Below are 19,895 nucleotides of genomic sequence, written 5' to 3'. Positions count from 1 at the left end.
CTACCAGGGCACCACTTCCCAAACACCACAAGCTCCACCACCCAAACCAGTTCCATACCCTCCTCCACTAGCCACCCCTATTTTCGTGGCACCCCCACCTGCTACACTCCACCGATCCTCCAGTGAGTCTTTATTCTAGACCCAAGATAACCAATACTATCCCCAGAGCCTACTTTCAAGGTTGTGGAACCTTACTCCTACACTCCTCGTTTCGACCTCACTGTTGAGACTAAGAAATCACCTAAAAACCCAGAACAGGAGGAGATGTTCAGGAAGGTTAGAAGCCTGGAACAATCGTTTAGAAACATGCAGGGATTGGGAGGCCAGGTGAGCGTGGCCTACAAAGATTTGTGTCTATTTCCTGATGTTCAGTTGCTGGTAGGATTTAAGATGCCGAAGTTTGATTTGTATGATGGACACGGAGACCTGGTGGCCCACTTGAGGGGATTCTGCAGTAAAATGAGAGGAGCTGGCGGGAAAGATGAGCTATTGATCGCATACTTTAGACAGAGGCTGAGTGGCTCAGCATTGGAGTGGTACACTCATCAGGATCACATCAGATGGTATACCTGGGATGATTTGGTCCAAGCATTCGCTCGCCATTTCCAATACAACATCGAGATTGTCCCAGTTCGTTTGTCTTTGACTAAGATTGAGAAGAAGCCTAGTGAAAGTTTCAGAGAATATGGTTTTCGTTGGAGAGAACAGGCGGCAAGAGTTAACCCTCTGATGGAGGAGAGTGAAATGGTGGAGTACTTTCTGTAGGCCCTAAAGCCCACTAGCTTCGGCCATTTAATATCGGCCATAGGCAAATCGTTCAATGAGGTAGTGAAGATGGGTGGTATGGTGGAAAGGGCTTAAATCAAGCAAAATCATGAGTTACTCAGCCATAAAGGCAACTACCCAAGCCATTCAGAACGGTACTGGGGGAGTGATTGGAAAGAAGATGTGGCCACAATCAATTTAGGATCATGGTTAGACCCAGGGGCCCGTCACACCAATATACCCAGCCTTGACCCCACCACCGAACCTACTCTCAAACCTCATATAATCCACCCCAACACTACTTCCTGTCACCAGACCCTCATATTTCTGTCCACCACGCCCAGACATACGCTCAACCTCCTACCTACACGCAATGGCATGTCCCAGCCCCACAAAACACCTACCTAGCTCCACAAAATGCCTACCCACCCCCACGAGCCTACCGAAACCTTGCCGGCCCAGGTTTCCGACCCATTCCAGCATTCAAAAATGAGAGGTTGCAGCGAAAGAAAACCTTTAACCCATTGAGGGAATCTTATACCAATTTATTCCATAGATTGAGATAGTTGGATATGCTGAGGTCAATCGAGTCGAAATTGCCAAACCCTTATCCAAAGAATCTTGATTACTTTGTAAGTTATGAATATTGTTCTGGTACTCCGGGGCATGATATGGAGAAGTGCTGGTGTCACACCTCCTTTTTCCGCCACTCGAGGGGGCAAGGGAGTTTTTTCCAATTAAAGGACAATCGAAACGGGATTGGTTTATTTATTTCAGAGTCGCCACTTAGGAGATTTAGGGTGTCCCAAGTCACCAATTTTAATCCCGAATCGAGGAAAAGAATGACTCCAATATTACAGTTTGCGTACCAGAAATCCGGATAAGGAATTCTGTTAACCCGGGAGAAGGTGTTAGGCATTCCCGAATTCCGTGGTTCTAGCACGGTCGCTCAACTGTTATATTCGGCTTGATTATCTGATTTTATACAAATATGAACTTATGTGCAAATTTTAACTTTTTACCGCTTTCATAATTGTTATTATTATTTTCTACAAGGAATTGCAACGTTGTGAAAATATATCCCGAACCGCGTTACAATCAATGTACCCGTGGTCGTCGACACATTTTGACTCTATTGAGATTTGGATTTGGGTCACATCAATGTGCACCCGTGTTTAAGAAGGTTAAATTATTAAAGGTGCGCCTAAAGCAACTAGCGTATTGTTATTTTGGGAAGGCCGTAAAATTCGCTAAACGGCCTGTCCCGAATTCTAAGTATTTTAATATATACATTTAGAGGGCCCCGCAACTTGTGCACTTTTTGTTTGTCGAGGCTCATCTCATTCGTTATTAAAAAAGAATTTGCAACGTCATGGAAATGCATCTCAGACCACGCCACAATCAATGTACCCGCGATTAGAGACACATTTCGATTCCGTTGAGATTTCGATTTGGGTCACATAAATGTGCACCCGAGTTTAAGGAGATAAAATTATTAAATGCGCGCCCAAAGCAACTAGCGTATTGTTATTTTGGGAAGACCATAAAATTCGCTAAAACGGCATGTCCCGAATTCTAAGAATTTTAGTAAGGCTCCTATTAGTCCCAACTTTGCTAACGTATTGTTATTGTTATTAAACCCAACTTCTATTACTAAAGAATGAGAAATAAGGCTTAAACGCTAGTAGTCATGATTTTTCATTCGGGTGTTCACATACCTATTACAATGAGAGTACATAATATACGCGAGTACATATGTTCGCAACAATTCACTGGATGTCAAATTGTTCCCTTAATAAACACAAATATATGCATAGAAGTAGACATTCTCGTAAAAACTTAAGCTCACGATATGTTCTCACATTTACTTTAAGCATATGCAGTAACTAACCATAAGATAAACATTTTTTAACAAAACGACAAAAAATTGCATTGTTGACATTCACCTTGAACCTTAATATGTGAAACGAACGAAATGAAACAAAGGACGAAGAACACTAACCTTCGAACCTCGACAGTCCTAGAACGACAAACAGTGCCCCCGACGGAACTCGAACCTGACCTCACTCAACGAGGAACAATGACGAAACCTCGGACAAACACCTCGACGTACCGGACCTCGACGAACGACGACGACCTCGATGGAAACAGAAAACTCGGACCCAAAGCTATCAACGACCAGAGATTGTTGGTTACTGTTGTATTTTTCGACGCGTCCGACTGATACGAGGAGATGGAGCAGAAGGGATCGTTTGGACAGTGACGACGCAGCAGGAGCTGGGCATCGTTTGTGGTGGCGTTCGGACGTAGGCTGGGGGACAGTGACAACGAGGGGGGGAAGCTGGTGGTCGACGGACGTTGGTGGTGGCGTTTTGGACGTGAGGGAGTAGGGGGCAGTGATTAATGGCTAGTGACGACGCAGCAGCAACAACTGTGGTCGTCGGCTTCAATGGAGGAGTGCCGGACTGGTTTGTTGGAGCTAGGAGGAAGAGGGGTGGTCGTTCATGGCTGGACCTGCAGGCAGTAGGTGGTTTGGACAGTAGTGTCGAGGACTGGACGACGAGGGGCTGGTAGCGACTGGTTTTTTTTCGTCGAAGGGTGGTGGTTATAGCGTCGGGGTCGTTAACGGGGGTGGAAGGGTCGTGGTACATGTGGTTTCATGGGGTAGCTGGGCTGTTTCGGACGTGAGTTTTTGGACAGTCCGGTTTCGTTAGGTTTTTCTATCTTCTTCAAAGAATGAAGAAGATGAACAGTTCCTCTCCTTCCCAAATTTTTCAAGTTCTCCGTTGGTTTTTCGTTCTTCTTCTTCTTCTTCTTTTTGGGAAGAAGATGAATAGTGCCCAGTTGGTTTTTCAAAAGCCTCCCCCCAAAATTTCCAAGTCCGTGTATTTGATACCCCATGCCAAGAAAAATGAGCCCCACGCGTGGTGGGGTTCAAGGTTTGTGTCCCCCACGCGTGGTGGGGTTCCCCGTGTACGGTGTTCTGTCCGTGTTCCCCACGCGTGGTGGACTCGGATTATTATGGGCTAGGTCCGAAAATTAGGCCTAACACCGGGTAGTTTGAACCCGAATATTATTCTTTTGCCCGAACCCGATTAAGAACACGACGTTGTTCGACTAATCCTATGTAAGCAAAATAGCTACCAAACTAAGACTAATATTTAAACAAAACTATATCTTTTTTAATATTTTTTCAAGATTAAAATAGCTACGAAATATTAATAAAACTATTTAATTTTCGTTTTTAAATATTAATAAACTATTTAATATTTTTTTAATTTTCGTTTTTATATAAAGATAAAATATAAAGTAATATTTTTTTATATTTTTTCCAAAATTAAAATGACTACAAAACATTAATAGAACTATAATTTTTGGTAATTTTCGAAATTATATAAAGTACAAAAATAAAGTACAATTTTTTGTATTTTTTCAAGTTTATGAGAAATACATAAACTAAAATTTATATATATATTTTTTGTAATTTTTCTTTTGCGAGGAAAATAAAGTAAAAATAGTCAAAATAACTATATTAGACCTAAATTAAATATTTAAGCTAAAAATGTAGAAATTCCCGGGGAGGGTCAAAAATCAGGTGTCTACAGCTGCCCCTCTTTGACTGGAAACATGAAGAGTTTTCCGACAAAGAATGACTAGACATGTTTTTGATCCGACCATTACTTGGACGGACCACACTAAGGAAAGGGAGGGTATGTGACCGAGCCATGGTATCTGAGCTGCCTTCATATCCTTGGATATACAGGAATCAGGCCACGTGTAGTTTGGGAATGAGAGAGATGGTAGAGTGTACCGAGGTGAAGAGCCGGTCGAGGTGCCGTTCCGTTGAGGTTCCGGTCTGCGGTCCTGTCATTACATCAAAAATGAAAACTGAAAAAGACTAACTAAGCCTATCAGCTACTAGTTACAAGGATTCCTATCTTTAAGTCTTCTGAAACTTGGTCTTGAGTCTTGAATGGTGCTTCATACAGACTTTGGATTTGAACCTTGATACTTGCGAGTTGTAGGTGCTAGTTCTTGAGCAGAACACATATGCTCTCCACTTCCGTACTTTGGATTCATTTTTTCTCCCCTTTTTTTTTGTGACCAGCTTTTGTTGACCATCTCAGACTGTTGACTCGCATTCTTGAGGCGAGCTTCAGTTATTTATAACTTGGTCGAATGCTGGGGATTTTTGTTGTAACCTTCTGCCGTCCAGTGGGTCACTGCTTGGTCTTGAAAAATGTTCCTCTGTTCTACAGGCGGACTTTTGACTTCTTCGATCTTTGACGTACAACAACCTCCATTCTACAGGCGGGTCCCTGACAACCAAAACAAACAAAACAAACAAAATTTCCTAACCCAGTTTGTACTGGGAAGATTTGTGAGTCGTTAGCAAAATTGTAACCCACTTACCCTACTGATGCAATGATGAGAGTAAACTAAAGACTAGGCTAGGATGTGCATCTCCTACGAGTAAAACCAAAACTCTTGCTAGCAAAGGTGTCTGCTAAAATAAAAGAAAACCTCAATGACTCAAACTAGAAAGTTCTTCTTCTATGGTTGAATCGGAATGAGCTAAACTAGGAAGTGCGTCTCCTAAGGGTGAAAACTTTGGTGACTAGAACTAGGAAGTGCGTCTCCTAAAAAACTTGAAAGACCTTGATTAGGAAGTGCGTCTCCTACGGGTAAACTTCAAAGAACTGGACTAGGAATTGTGTCTCCTATGGTCGAACTTAAAATGAATCAAACTAGGAAGTGCATCTCCTAAGGATGAAAACTCAATTCCGGAAGTGCGTCTCCTGAAATAAAGTATAACCTGAAAAAGCCAAACTAGGAAGTGTGTCTCCTAAAGCAAAAGTATAACCTGAGCGAACCAGACTAGGAAGTGCGTCTCCTAATAATGAAAACTTAATTCAGGAAGTGCGTTTCCTATGCATGAAATTAAACTTAGGAAGTGCGTCTCCTAGGGGTAAAATAGTCTTAGGAAGTGCGTCTCCTATGGGTGAAACCTTAATGATTTTGAACTAGGAAGTGCGTCTCCTATGAATGAAAATAATTTAGGAAGTGCGTCTCCTATGCGTGAAATCTTAATTTAGGAAGTGCGTCTCCTATGGGATAAAAGTAAACTTAGGAAGTGCGTCTCCTATGGGCAAAACTAAACTTTAAGGAAGTGCGTCTCCTATTGGGTACAATAAACTTAGGAAGTGCGTCTCCTGTGGGTACAATAAACTTAGGAAGTGCGTCTCCTATTGGTAGAACTGAACTTAGGAAGTGCGTCTCCTATGGTAAAATTGAACTTTAGGAAGTGCGTCTCCTATGGTAAAACTGAACTTAGGAAGTGCGTCTCCTATTGGGTACAATAAACTTAGGAAGTGCGTCTCCTATTGGTAGAACTGAACTTAGGAAGTGCGTCTCCTATGGTAAAACTGAACTTAGGAAGTGCGTCTCCTATGGTAAAACTGAACTTAGGAAGTGCGTCTCTTATGGTAGAACTGAACTTAGGAAGTGCGTCTCCTATGGTAAAACTGAACTTAGGAAGTGCGTCTCCTATGGTAAAACTGAACTTAGGAAGTGCGTCTCCTATTGGGTACAATAAACTTAGGAAGTGCGTCTCTTATTGGTAGAACTGAACTTAGGAAGTGCGTCTCCTATTGGTAGAACTGAACTTAGGAAGTGCGTCTCCTTAGTACGTGCGTCTCCTGTTGGTGAAACTAACTTAGGATATGCATCTCCTGTTGGTGAAACTAACTTAAGAAGTGCGTCTCCTTAGGAAGTGCGTCTCCTGTTGGTGAAACTAACTTAGGAAGTGCGTCTCCTATTGGTGATACTTACTTAGGAAGTGCGTCTCCTATTGGTGAAACTTATCTTAGGATGTGCGTCTCCTCTTGGTGAATCTTATCTTAGGAAGTGTGTCTCCTATTGATGAAACTATTCTTAGGATGTGCGTCTCCTATTGGTGAAACTTATCTTAGGATGTGCGTCTCCTCTTGGTGAATCTTATCTTAGGAAGTGCGTCTCCTATTGATGAAACTATTCTTAGGATGTGCGTCTCCTATTGGTGAAACTGACCTAGGATGTGCGTCTCCTCTTGGTGAAACTGACTTAGGAAGTGCGTCTCTTATTGATGAAACTATTCTTAAGAAGTGCTTCTCCTACTGGTGAAACTTATCTTAGGAAGTGCGTCTCCTACTGGTGAAACTTATCTTAGGATGTGCGTCTCCTCTTGGTGAATCTTATCTTAGGAAGTGCGTCTCCTATTGATGAAACTATTCTTAGGATGTGCATCTCCTATTGGTGAAACTAACCTAGGATGTGCGTCTCCTCTTGGTGAAACTGACTTAGGAAGTGCGTCTCCTATTGATGAAACTATTCTTATGAAGTGCTTCTCCTACTGGTGAAACTTATCTTAGGAAGTGCGTCTCCTACTGGTGAAACTTATCTTAGGATGTGCGTCTCCTCTTGGTGAATCTTATCTTAGGAAGTGCGTCTCCTATTGATGAAACTATTCTTAGGATGTGCGTCTCCTATTGGTGAAACTTACTTAGGATGTGCGTCTCCTTAGGAAGTGCGTCTCCTATTGGTGAAACTTGCTTAGGAAGTGTGTCTCCTATTGGTGAAACTTGCTTAGGAAGTGCGTCTCCTATTGGTGAAACTTATCTTAGGAAGTGTGTTTCCTTAGGAAGTGCGTCTCCTGTTGGTGAAACTAACTTAGGAAGTGCGTCTCCTGTTGGTAAAACTAACTTAGGAAGTGCGTCTCCTTAGGAAGTGCGTCTCCTGTTGGTGAAACTAACTTAGGAAGTGCGTCTCCTATTGGTGATACTTACTTAGGAAGTGCGTCTCCTATTGGTGAAACTTATCTTAGGATGTGCGTCTCCTCTTGGTGAATCTTATCTTAGGAAGTGCGTCTCCTATTGATGAAACTATTCTTAGGATGTGCGTCTCCTGTTGGTGAAACTTAACTTAGGATGTGCGTCTCCTGTTGGTGAAACTAACTTAGGAAGTGCGTCTCCTTAGGAAGTGCGTCTCCTGTTGGTGAAACTAACTTAGGAAGTGCGTCTTCTGTTGGTGAAACTAACTTAGGATGTGCGTCTCCTGTTGGTGAAACTTACTTAGGAAGTGCGTCTCCTACTGGTGAAATTATTCTTAGGAAGTGCGTCTCCTATTGGTGAGATAACTTAGGAGGAAATGTCTCTCCTATGGGTGAAACTAAACTTAGGAGGAAATGCCTCTCCTATGGGTAAAACTAAAACAAACTTAGGAGGAAATGCATCTCCTATGGGTAAAATAAACTTTAGGAGGAAATACATCTCCTATGGGTGAAAAACAAACTTAGGAGGAAATGCATCCCCTATGGGTAAAACTAAACTTAGGAGGAAATGCCTCTCCTATGGGTAAAAATAACTTAGGAGGAAATACATCTCCTATGGGTAAAAAACAAACTTAGGAGGAAATGCCTCTCCTATGGGTGAAACTAAAACAAACTTAGGAGGAAATGCATCTCCTATGGGTGAAACTAAAACAAACTTAGGAGGAAATGAATCTCCTATGGGTAAAGACGTGGAATGTATTCCCTTGTTATACAGGTGGGCGCCTAATGGTAAAGACACAAAATGTGTTCCCTTGTTATACAGGTGGGCGCCTAAAATATGAAATGCACAGACAAAAAGTATTCCTCTCGTTATTCAGGTGGGCGCCTGTCTATACTAAGACATAAAAGTATTCCTCTCGTTATTCAGGTGGGCGCCTATAAAGACATGAAAAATGATAGGCCCGTATTATACTGGTGGGTGCCCTAGAATATGAAATGACCAGACAAAAATGTATTCCCGCATTATACTGGTGGGTGACCTAGAACAAAAATGAAAAGACAAATGTATTCCTCTCGTTATTCAGGTGGGCGCCGGTCTTCAACAATAACTTTGAAAATAAGACCCTATTTGAGGGCCGATGATCCCAACATATCCTATTTGAGGGCGGATGAACCCAATATATCCTGTTTGAGGGCGGATGAACCCGACGTATCCTGTTTGAGGGCGGATGAACCCGACATATCCTATTTGAGGGCGGATGAACCCGACATATCCTATTTGAGGGCGGATGAACCCGACATATCCTATTTGAGGGCGGATGAACCCGACATATCCTATTTGAGGGCGGATGAACCCGACATATCCTATTTGAGGGCGGATGAACCCGACATATCCTATTCGAGGGCGGATGAACCCAACATATCCTATTCGAGGGCGGATGAACCCAAAATATCCTTAAAACTTGAAAATGTCTTACCTCACCACTTGTTGGGGATTATTTACTTACTTGCTAGGGGATAACGCTGTTGAGGATAACACTGCTGGGGGATTTGCATTCCTTCAAAATTGGTGATCCCCTCTTCTGAAGGCTGTTGGGAATGATGTTGGCCTCTTGCTTTTTCTGAGCTCAAGTTTCATCCCTTTGCTGGGGAACAACTTCCTCCATTGAAACTTATTATGTTGGGGGCAACACTGGTTCTAAGACCACTTCCCTCGAGACTGGCATTATCTTTTATTCTTCCCCAAATGGGTACCTGACTTCCAGAAAATTTTCTAAATGGAAGGAAAATTTTCTGCCCCAGTTTGATAATATCCCTGTGCATGCATTTCTGGCATCAATACCGTTTCCTTTACCTGTTTCAAATCAAACAAAATTTGTTAGTTTAAAACGCGGTGGTTGGTTGTGATACTCCTACTGGGATGGCTTTTCCCTTTCTCCTTCCTTGCTCTGCGTTCAGCTTGTTGGGGATGATATTATGTGCTGGGGATAATCCCTTCCTGCTGGGGATATCCCCCTTCTTTTGTGGCATAGCTCGGAAACTGGCATTTCCCCGACCTTTTAGTCTAGTATGGATTTCGCCAAATCATGCTCACTGCTTTCCTTGCTTTGTTCATGGGCCTTGGCCTTGAGGTTTATAACTTTTGATAAAGGCAATGGTATCCCTCTTGACACTTGTCAATCTTTTTGTCAATTCCCTTTTGCTGGGGATATCTTTTTTAACACTGGCCTCACGCTTGTTCCTTGATGACTATACCATTTGGATGTACTAGTCAGATCTCATCTGGCATAATTGGAAAGCTGATGGCATATTTTGAAGTCAATTCACACTTGTTCTGACCAAACAGACTCTATTGGGGATTTTTCTATGAAAGGAGAAAGATAAAAGGGAACAGAATAAAAAGACCAAGGAAAAAATGACTCTTTAACAAAAGAAACCATAAATAAAAACCTATCAAATGCAGATACCGACTCTAATGGCCATGACATGCGTATGTGGCCTATCCTTTACCGTCAATCATCTTTCAAGATCTTCAATTGGCGATTCCCCATCTGATTCTTAATATTATTCGACTTGTAGTGCCCGAAGGGTTTTCACTATCAAGTCTCTCTCATTTTTGGTTCTTCTCTCAGCTTTCATCGCCTTATGGTACCTGTGAAGGTTTTCACCGATAAGACTCTCTCATTTGCATCACTTTCCGGCTGGGGATTTGGAGTGTTGCCGGTATGACTCTCTCTGCTGGAGATTAGAGTCCTTTCTGCTGTGGAACAGAATGTTATGTTCGCCGGTAAGACTCTTCATTTGTCTGACTTGGCATCTTTTGAAGACTGATCAGAAGGTCTTTCTTTGGACCGTAATGTGGGTTTTGGATAGGGCTAGAAAAAAAAGGGTATAAAAGGCTCAAAAAACATTAATTTTGGGTTATTAATTACAACTTTCGGAACTAGATTTATTTACAACAAACGCAACTTTTGCCCCAGTTTCTTGCTTGGGGATATTTTAATTGATTTTTTTTTCATTTTTCAAAACTATGACCGAGCCGTGAAGCGCCTACGTATCCTCTTTGAGGAATCAGGTCAAACGTAGTTCCCAATTCCTCTTTTTTCATTTGACTTTCTTTTGTTTTTTTTTTCATTTTTCTTTTTCTTTTTCGTTTTTTTTTTTTTCTTTTTTATCTTCCATGTTCGTATCTTCTAGTCGTTGCTACTGATTCCGAACGAGGGGTATGAAAGAAAATAAATAAGGCTCAAAAGGGGTAACGAAGGATATAGTGTTTGGGTAGTAGAACAAAATGCCTTCGTCATTCCAGTCTTTAAAACATGCCAAGTGCAAACAACACAATTAAACAATAGATTTGTAGTCTCTTCCGATGGTGCTGGACTTGACAATTATGTTAAACATTTGCTTTTTCATTTGTCACTTCTAAAGCACCGTTGGGCGACACTCTCTTTCTCATTATTATGAACGACCCTCATGCCAATTTGGCGAATCCTGCATTAAACGGTTTATGTTTTACTTGCCCCAGTTTCACATGACTCGGGCTCCAGCTAATCTTGAACCGTTCTTATTCACTTTAAATGCTTTGATCACCTTCCCAGGGTTTCATGATTAACTTTTAAGATTAGGCCCAAACTAGGTGCGCATGTCATGTCACTAGAATCGGCATTGAATAAAAATGATAAAAGGACTAAACAAAAGAAAACTGGAAATAATAGAAGACCGGATTTTGCATTTAGATTACCGGTGAAATGGTTTGTAAAGATAAAAACAAACCGGAATAAAATCCTAAACAACCTGGACAAAACTTAAACAAATTGCTATGACAAAACGGAAAGATAAGACAGTTTGACACAAGACAATATCCGAATTACAACCCCAATAATCCGAACAATGGAAATGACAACAAAATAAGCCACCACAAGCTTCTCTCTTGCTATCCAAGGAACGGAGCGTCCTCCCGCTTTATCAAAACTGGCATCTTAGCCACTGAGCTTTGCATCAATACTGCCAAGACCATTACCAGCTTCAATATCATCAACCTCCGTCAACAAGTTCCCAATAGGCTTCGAGTGCTTCTGTTATCAAGCCTGATCCCCGCAGACTTTGTATCATGAGACGCAAGTAAAGGATTCTGGGTGTCATTGTCCGGCTTACCACAAACCAACCACCTTAACTTTGTGATTCAAAACGAAACAGGTTAAAATGGACTCAGTCGGTCCCCATTATTAAGACATCTTTTTTTTTCTTTTTCGATTTTCTTTTTCCTTTCTTTTTTTTCGATTTTTTTTTCTCTTTTTTTTTCATTTTTCTGTCTTTTCGATTTTTCATTCTTTTTTTCTTTCTCTTTTTTCATTCTCTTTTTTTTTTGCTTTTTTCATTTTTCATTTTTTCGATTTTTTTTCTTTTTCATTCTCTTTTTTGCTTTTTTTGTTGTGGTCGAATCTTATGGAGATTGCCTACGTATCATGACCCCGCATGAATCAGACCTTGCGTAGTTCGTGCAATAAAAGATAAACAATAATAAATATTTTTTTTCAATTTTCATTTTAAACAAAACGGGGTTTCAAAGGTTTGAAGATGACCTACAAACTCGAAAATCAAACAAACCCCATATTCTAATTAAATGATTTGCAAACTTCAAAAACAAATGGCCAACTTCCTTCCTCCATTTGCTAGTGCAACCAGACGGTTATTTTTTGCAAATGTGGCCCCTTCCAAATTTCACATAAATTTTGAGGCCGGGGAGGATTATTTTGACACTTTACAAACTTGTCCATTCTTTTAACGAAAATAACCTTTCGACAATTGAAAGATACTCTAAGTCTATTTCAGCAAGAACGATATTTCGGCAAGAACGACCGAAGCTGGCTCGACTTATTTTCGACTAAAAATTCGAACGGTATTCACCTAACCGCTGACTCTTTATTTTTTTTTTCAAATTACAAAAAAAACCTAGTGTTGCAAACACGGCCCTTCAGCGCCTCGGGGACGAAGATTTATAAGGCTGTGTGGGTCGACTAGACCAAAAATCCTAAACATGACCCAAAGGTGGCTATTTATGCAAAGTCAGCCTTCCGGCGTCCCTTTCGGGAACATTCGGCTATTTATGACAAAACAGCATCACCTGACTTATTTATGACTCTTTTTATCATTTTTTCCAAATTTGAAAACACAATATTGCAAGCACGGCCTTTCAACGTCTCGGGGACGAAGATTTAAAGGCTGTGTGGGTCAACCAGACCAAATTTTAAAAAATGACCCAAAGGTGGCTGTTTATGCAAAGTCAGCCTTCCGGCGTCCCTTTCGGGAACATTCGGCTATGTCTTGACAAAACAGCGTCACCCGACTTCTTTATGACAAAATTAAAATTTGACATATTTTTTATTATTTTATTATTATTATTATTTGTTTTTTGGCTTTTAGCAAAATGTGGGGGTTGGACCCGATGAGTGTTGCCTACGTATCTCACATCCGGTGAGAATCAAACCCGCGTAGTTCGGGCAAATAAACTATTTTCGAGAAGACCCTTTTCCATTTTCTATTTTTTTTATTATTATTTTTCACAACAATCAAATAGACTATTATTTTTCATTCATAACAAACAAACAAATTAACGAAAAACATAAAACATTCCTTCTTTTTTTTGAAGGTGGGGTTGGACCCGATGAGGGTTGCCTACGTATCTCACATCCGGTGAGAATCAAACCCGCGTAGTTCGGGTAATCAAGAATAAGTTATTTAAAATAACTCTTTTTTTTTGTGAATTTGTGAAAGAACTACTTTAAGAACTATTTAAAAACTATTTGATTGGTTTTCTTTTAAAAAGAAATACTTCTAAGATATATTTTTTGAATTTTCATTTGCTTTTTTTTTTATTCTAAAGAAGAAGAAGAAAATATTTTTCGGAATTTTACCTTTAATAAAAGAAATGCTTTTTTTTTTTTAAATGTTTTTTTTTAATTTTCTTTTCAATTTTGAAAGAAGAATCAAAATATTTTCGGATTTGTTTTTTTTGTTTTTTATTTTATTATTATTATTTTTTAAATAATTAGAAAGACTTTCTAAAGAAGTCAATAATGGAAAATATATTCAGATTTTTTTTTTGTTTTGTTTTTGAAAATTGGGGTTCTAACAACTTTTCTAAACCTTTGGCAAGACAAATGTTTTTGCAATACATAAAGATATATATACATTTTTTGGAAATAAAGAAAAACTTTTTGGATTTTTTATATATACATATATTTGCAATAATAAAACCATTTTCAACGCCCGACTCCTTTTTTTTTAACCTAATAAAACTTTTGGACTTTTTGACATTTTTTCAAAACAAGACTGCTAATAAACAAACTAATAAGACATTTTTCATTTTCTCAAAATTTCGACAGAGCTTCGACTCTACTTGGACTTTTCTCCACGCTGTTATTTTCTCCTCTTTTCCACTATTTTCTAATTTGTGGATGATGATGAAAACATACACAATCTTTTTTTTTTTTGAATTTTCAATGTTTTTTTTTATATATATACATATATATTTTATTTTTTATATTTATTATATTTTCAAAAATGTGGCATGGGGGACATAGGGAATTTCAAGATTTCTTGGGTTCCGCAAATGTTCCCCATGTGCTTTTCCCAAAATGAAGCGTGGGAGACATAGTGGATTTCCAAGGCTTCTTGGATTCCACAAATGTTCCCCATGTGCTTTCCCAAAAAGCAAGCGTGGGGGACATAGGGAATTCCAAGAATTCTTGGATTCCACAAATGTTCCCCATGCTTTGATTAAAATAACATCATGCTGGAAAAACGTGCGGCCTTCTTATTTAAATGTGATCAACCTAACAAGGTGTGTTATTTGTCCGCAACTATTATTGGTCCGCCAAACGACCCATTCACCCTTGAATAAGTACAACATGTAGCACATAAGATGCCAAAAGATGGTCTATTATTTTCAGGTTGCTTGTCCTAGACGGACCCAACCCCTGTGTTGAGTCCCCTAAGTCAAATGCATATGATGCAAATAAACGCTCCTACTAGGGATCCGGCATGAAGTTGAGTTATTCTAGGTTCAAAACCTGGGTATTTGTTCTAGACAGTGTACCCGAGCGGACAACTCGAGTCGAGGAGGGGGCTACGTACCGGGGACCCGCGGGGTCGTCCGGCTTTGTAACTTGTCCGGCCTCTTTCTTATTTCAAGGTATGACACTAACAGAATAGGGAGTCTCGACCAGCGAGCTTCTCCCCGGAGGTAAGAAGAGAAGGGTTTCGGCACAGTTTATATATAGTTCAAATAATATCAAAGCGGTAGAAGCATCATTTAGCACATTAAGCCCAAACATATAACAAAATCAGATAAAACCAAATATAACAATTTATCTAAGCTCGAATTTCCAACCCTGAACCAGTGGTTTTGGGTTTAGTCCCCAGCAGAGTCGCCAGAGCTGTCACACCTCCTTTTTCCGCCCCTCGAGGGGGCAAGGGAGTTTTTTCCAATTAAAGGACAATCGAAACGGGATTGGTTTATTTATTTCAGAGTCGCCACTTGGGAGATTTAGGGTGTCCCAAGTCACCAATTTTAATCCCGAATCGAGGAAAAGAATGACTCAATATTACAGTCTGCATACCAGAAATCCGGATAAGGAATTCTGTTAACCCGGGAGAAGGTCTTAGGCATTCCCGAATACCGTGGTTCTAGCACGGTCGCTCAACTATTATATTCGGCTTGATTATCTAATTTTATACAAATATGAACTTATGTGCAAATTTTAACTTTTACCGCTTTCATAATTATTATTATTTTTTTTTTACAGGGAATTGCAACGTCGTGAAAACATATCTCGAACCACGTTACATCAATGCACACGTGGTTGTTGACATATCTCGACTCGGTTGAGATTTGGATTTGGGTCACATAAATGCACACCCGAGTTAAGGAAAATAAATTATTAAAGGCGCGCCTAAAGCAACTAGCATCTTTGTTATTTTGGGGAAGGCCGTAAAATTCGCTAAACGGCCTCTCCTTGAATTCTAAGTATTTTAATATATACATTTAGAGGGCCCCGCAGCTTGTGCACTTTTTGTTTGTCGAGGCTCGTCTCATTCGTTATTAAAAACGAATTTGCAACGTCATGGAAATGCATCTCAGACCACGCCACAATCAATGTACCCGCGATTAGAGACACATTTCGATTCCGTTGAGATTTCGATTTGGGTCACATAAATGTGCACCCGAGTTTAAGGAGATAAAATTATTAAATGCGCGCCCAAAGCAACTAGCGTATTGTTATTTTGGGAAGACCATAAAATTCGCTAAAACGGCATGTCCCGAATTCTAAGAATTTTAGTAAGGCTCCTATTAGTCCCAACTTTGCTAATGTATTGTTATTGTTATTAAACCCAACTTCTATTACTAAAGAATGAGAAATAAGGCTTAAACGCTAGTAGTCATTATTTTTCATTCGGGTGTTCACATACCTATTACAATGAGAGTACATAATATACGCGAGTACATATGTTCGCAACAATTCACTGGATGTCAAATTGTTCCCTTAATAAACACAAATATATGCATAGAAGTAGACATTCTCATAAAAATTTAATCTCACGATATGTTCTCACATTTACTTTAAGCATATGCAGTAACTAACCATAAGATAAACATTTTTTAACAAAACGACAAAAAATTGCATTGTTGACATTCACCTTGAACCTTAATATGTGAAACGAACGAAATGAAACAAAGGACGAAGAACACTAACCTTCGAACCTCGACAGTCCTAGAACGACAAACAGTGCCCCCGACGGAACTCGAACCTGACCTCACTCAACGAGGAACAATGACGAAACCTCGGACAAACACCTCGACGTACCGGACCTCGACGAACGACGACGACCTCGATGGAAACAGAAAACTCGGACCCAAAGCTATCAACGACCAGAGATTGTTGGTTGCTGCTGTATTTTTCGACGCGTCCGACTGATACGAGGAGATGGAACAGAAGGGATCGTTTGGACAGTGACGACGCAGCAGGAGCTGGGCATCGTTTGTGGTGGCGTTCGGACGTAGGCTGGGGGACAGTGACAACGAGGGGGGGAAGCTGGTGGTCGACGGACGTTGGTGGTGGCGTTTTGGACGTGAGGGAGTAGAGGGCAGTGATTAATGGCTAGTGACGACGCAGCAGCAACAACTGTGGTCATCGGCTTCAATGGAGGAGTGTCGGACTGGTTTGTTGGAGCTAGGAGGAAGAGTGGTGGTCGTTCATGGCTGGACCTGCAGGCAGTAGGTGGTTTGGACAGTAGTGTCGAGGACTGGACGACGAGGGGCTGGTAGCGACTGGTTTTTTTTCGTCGAAGGGTGGTGGTTATGGCGTCGGGGTCGTTAACGGGGGTGGAAGGGTCGTGGTACATGTGGTTTCATGGGGTAGCTGGTCTGTTTCGGACGTGAGTTTTTGGACAGTCCGGTTTCGTTAGGTTTTTCTATCTTCTTCAAAGAATGAAGAAGATGAACAGTTCCTCTCCTTCCCAAATTTTTCAAGTTCTCCGTTGGTTTTTCGTTCTTCTTCTTCTTCTTTTTGGGAAGAAGATGAATAGTGCCCAGTTGGTTTTTCAAAAGCCTCCCCCCAAAATTTCCAAGTCCGTGTATTTGATACCCCATGCCAAGAAAAATGAGCCCCACGCGTGGTGGGGTTCAAGGTTTGTGTCCCCCACGCGTGGTGGGGTTCCCCGTGTACGGTGTTCCGTCCGTGTTCCCCCCGCGTGGTGGACTTGGATTATTATGGGCTAGGTCCGAAAATTAGGCCTAACACCGGGTAGTTTGAACCCGAATATTATTCTTTTGCCCGAACCCGATTAAGAACACGACGTTGTTCGACTAATCCTATGTAAGCAAAATAGCTACCAAAATAAGACTAATATTTAAACAAAACTATATTTTTTTTAATATTTTTTCAAGATTAAAATAGCTACGAAATATTAATAAAACTATTTAATTTTCGTTTTTAAATATTAATAAACTATTTAATCTTTTTTTAATTTTCGTTTTTATATAAAGATAAAATATAAAGTAATATTTTTTTATATTTTTTCCAAAATTAAAATGACTACAAAACATTAATAGAACTATATTTTTTTGGTAATTTTCGAAATTATATAAAGTACAAAAATTAAGTACAATTTTTTGTATTTTTTCAAGTTTATGAGAAATACATAAACTAAAATTTATATATATTTTTTTTGTAATTTTTCTTTTGCGAGGAAAATAAAGTAAAAATAGTCAAAATAACTATATTAGACCTAAATTAAATATTTAAGCTAAAAATGTAGAAATTCCTGGGGAGGGTCAAAAATCAGGTGTCTACAGCTGGAACTTGAAAAATGCTATCCATGAGCTCATTAACACAAATCGGATTGAAGTCCAAACTCCAGAGGCACCCAACATCAACCAGAACCCAATACCAGCCCATCAAGAAACAAACATGATTGAGATAGTACATAAGGGAGGGGAACCCAAGAATCCTTCACAGACCGTCATGATGATTCGGTCCAGTAAGGTCAAGCTAGTTAAAAAACCAATAGTTGAAGGATCAGTGAACAAGTTGAGCAAGGCAAACGGTAAACCATCTGTGGCAAACAAGAAAGGACCCCCAAGTGATGTCGCGGCGAAGCAAGAAAAGTCGAAAGTGGTTGTTCCAGGAGCGGCAAACAAGACTATCATAATTGTATAGGGTGCCCGTACGGATTCTGTCATCAGCAAGCTTGTAACTCAGTTGCCGGTAATCAGCACCAAGGCCATCCCATGGAACCATGAACGAGTGATAGTGAACTATAAGGGAAATGAAGTGAAAGAAGAGGTCAATGAGGCCTAGGGATTAACACGTTTAGGGAGATGCTTTGCCCCGGAAGAGTTATGGAAAGCTAAAACATCCAGAGATAACCCAGTTCTAGTGAAGAAAGTAGTAACTGAAGAAGAGGCAGAAGAGTTTCTGAGGAAAATGAAGGTACAAGATTACTCCACCGTGGAGCAGTTGAGAAAGATGTCTGCTCAGATTTCATTGCTGTCATTATTAATCCACTCAGACGAGCATCGTCGGGCCTTGATGAAAATTCTGAACGATGCTCATGTTCCTGACAAAATTTTAATAAACCATCTGAAAAAGATCGCCAACAAAATATTTGAGGTGAACAGGGTCACCTTCTCTGATGACAAGTTGCCTGTGGAAGGTACTGAACACAACAGAGTCCTCTATCTTATGGTGAAGTGTGAAGATTCTGTGGTTACCAGGGTATTAGTTGACAATGGTTCCAGTGCAAACATCTGCCCTCTCTTTCTCTGAACAAGTTGAAAGTGGATGATGAGAGGATTCACAAGAACAACATCTGTGTTCGGGGATTTGACGGTGAAGGGAAAGATTTAGTTAGTGATATAGTGCTTGAGTTGATAATAGGACTGGTGGAATTCACCATGGATTTCCAGGTGATAGACGTATCCATCTCTTACAATTTGTTTTTAGGTCAACCTTGGATTCATACCGCCAAAGCAGTCTCGTCCACTCTACATCAGATGGTCAAGTTCGAATGGGATAGACAAGAGATCGTCGTGCATGGTAAAGATAATTTGTTTGCTCACAGTGATGCCTCTGTCTCGTTCATTAAGGTTGAAGATGACAAAGGGACTTGAGTCTATCAAGTTTTTGAAACAGTGCCGGTAGAGAAGGTTCCAGAAGGGAAATGTGTTCCGACCCCAAAGATAACCTCAGCATCAGTCATGGTGGCCTTTGAAATGTTGAAAAATGGCTTTGCGCCCGGTAAAGGTTTGAGTGCATCTCTGCAGGGTATCATACAGCCAGTGTCCCTCCCTAAGAATTTGGGTACGTTCGGTCTTGGATTCAAACCTACAGCGGTAGACGTGAGAAGAGCTAAAAGGTTGAAACAGAAGGCGTGGGCACTTCCAAAGCCTGTTCCGCATCTCTCTAGGTCTTTTGTCAAGCTCGGTTCTAGGAAACACCCAGTGACGACAGTTCCAAGTTTTGTGGTTGACATTGATGATGAGCTAATTGAAAGATTCCAGAGGTTGTTTGATGATGTGAACATGGTGGAAGTTGGAGAAGGTTCTAGCAAAGCGGACGTGTAGTTCGTAGGGCCGAATGTAAAGCTTAACAATTGGAAGGCTACTCTTCTCCCTACCCGAAAGGATTCTTGGTAGTTTGTTTCATTTTCCTTTCTATCTGGGTCATTCCAGGGTTGTGACCCAGACTTTTATTTTCTACTTGTTGATGTACAAACCATGATATCTTTTATTTTCAATGAAATGCAATTTCCCTTTTTC

Source organism: Nicotiana sylvestris, chromosome 7 (genome assembly GCF_000393655.2).
Source record: "Nicotiana sylvestris chromosome 7, ASM39365v2, whole genome shotgun sequence".
NCBI lineage: Eukaryota > Viridiplantae > Streptophyta > Magnoliopsida > Solanales > Solanaceae > Nicotiana > Nicotiana sylvestris.
Note: the sequence above shows the minus strand (reverse complement) of the source record.